Here is a 2511-nt window from a genome sequence, read left to right on the forward strand (position 1 = left end):
TTCTGGGGATCAACAGAAATGCCTTCTCCGCTCACCACATGCCCCATAAATGAAATGTTCTTCAGCAGAATTTACACTTGGACAACTTGGCATACAGCTGATGCCGCCTCAAAGTCTCAAACACAATGCTCAAGTGTCTGGCATGATCATCCTCAGAAGCAGAATATACCAGAATATCGTCGATGAAGACGATCACAAACTGATCCAGAAACTTCCTGAACACTCGGTTCATCAGATCCATAAAAATAGCAAGCGCATTGGTTACCCCAAAAGGCATAACCAAGAACTCGTAGTGCCCGTACCGAGTACTGAAAGCTGTCTTCACCACATCAGCTTCCTTTACCTTCACCTGATAGTATCCGGATCTCAAATCAATCTTCGAAAATACCGAAGATCCGGAAAGCTGGTCAAACAAGTCATCTATCTGAGGCAAATGATACTTGTTCTTGATTGTGACTTTGTTCAAATCTCTGTAATCAACACACATACGAAGTGTCCCGTCCTTCTTCTTCACAAACAGAATAGGTGCTCCCCAGGGAGAAACACTAGGATGGACAAAGCCTTTGTCTACCAACTCCTGAAGTTGAACTTTCAACTCAGAAAGTTCTTTCGGTGCCATCCTGTACGGAGCTTTTGATATCGAAGCGGTACCCAGTAAAATATCAATAGAGAACTCCACCTCTCTATCCGGAGGTAAACCAACCAACTCCTCAGGAAAAACATCCGCAAACTCCCGTACCACAGGGATATCAGAAACAGAACCAACCTCCAGATTCAGATCCTGCACCGAAGTCAAAAATATTGGACATCCGTTCTTCCACATTCTGCTCACCTTCAACATAGAAATCAGACTGGAGAGAACACCTCGTAAGCCTTGGAATGTATATCGCTCTCCAACCATAAGCAAACTTACTTGCTTCTTCGAACAATAAATCTGAGCCTCATACAGACTCAGCCAATCCATGCCCAAAATCACGTCATACGAAGAAATCGACAACATAATCAGACTCGATTTCCACTTCTTGCGAGAAATCTCAATCTCACAAAAATAAAACTTACGGGCAATCAGATTACTTCCAGCCAGTAAAATCACGGAAAGAGAAATCGGAAGTAAAATGGAATCCAAATGTAAAGCCTCAAAACACCGTTCGGACAGAAAAGAATGACTGGCTCCAGAGTCAAACAAAACACGACATGGCTGATCAGAAATGTAAATCGTACCAATCACAACATCTGGAGCATCTCGAGCCTCCTGCTGACTCAAACTGTAGACTCGTGGCTGAATTGGAGCTGGAGCTGAAGCAACAGAACTGCTCGGCTCTCCCTGCCTACCAATAGGTGGTCTCCGTGGTACAGAACTAGATCCACCACCTCTACCAGAAAATCCCTCAGGGCGTGGAGGAACAGTCCTCGATCTTCCTGCTGCTGAACCGGCAGGTCTGACAAAGCCCTCAGATCGGAATTCAGAACGCCGATCAAATCCAGTCTGGGGACACTCTGCAATTCGATGTCATGGCTGACTACATCGGAAGCACAGACAAGCCATCCTGTAGCACTGGCCAAGGTGTCGCCGTCCACAACTCTGACACACAGGTGCCATACTAACAGATCCAGAACTCGTCGCACTGGTAGCAGTATCAGACGACCCTCCACTCCTCCTGGAGTCACCAGATCCAGAACCAGCTACAAATCTCCTCTTCCCAGAGGAACCACTGCCTGAAGCCTCACCTCCAAACCTCTTCCTACTCGCAGTCCACCGCTGCTGAGTAGCCATCAGGTCGTTCTCAATCAGACGAGCTCGCTCTACAAGCTCAGAGAAATCAGTGATACGGAACGGTATCAGGGGCTGCCTCAGAGTATCTCGTAATCCCCTCAGAAATCTGTAGCACCTCTCAATAGAAGTACTAACCAGCTGTGGAGCATATCTGGCTAAAGCAGTAAAGTCAACCTCGTACTGCATCACAGTCTTGCTCTCCTGAACAAGCCTCAGAAAGGTCTCCTGCATCTGCTGTCGTGCAGAAGGGGGAACAAACCAGTCTCGGAACACCTCAGTGAACTATTCCCAAGTAATCAAAGGGTTCAATCTGCCCTGAAATTTGGCCTCATGCTGGCCTACCCACCAGTGCTCAGCCTCTCCATCTAACAGAAAAACAGCCAACAGTACCTTCCTGTCTGACGGACACTACATGCCGTCAAAAAGTCTTCTCTATCCTCCTTAGCCACTCCTCAGCTGCTCTGGGCTCAACAGCGCCCTCAAACCTCGAAGGTTTTAACCTCAAAAATATCTGCAGATGTTTATCAATGTCATCAGATCTGACAGTAGAAGCTCTACTGTGACTCTCACTCATCATCTGAGCAATTAGCGTAGCAAACTGAGACAGTGTATCTGGAGCTGTACTCCCCACTGGAGCTGCCTGACTGGCACTCTGCCCATCAGTCATGTATGGGTCTGGCTGATCCATACAAAAAATCCAGAAAAATCCAAAAAACTATCACAAAAATAACACAATA

This window comes from Dendrobium catenatum, unplaced genomic scaffold, assembly GCF_001605985.2.
Source record: "Dendrobium catenatum unplaced genomic scaffold, ASM160598v2 fragScaff_scaffold_185, whole genome shotgun sequence".
Classification (NCBI taxonomy): Eukaryota; Viridiplantae; Streptophyta; class Magnoliopsida; order Asparagales; family Orchidaceae; genus Dendrobium; species Dendrobium catenatum.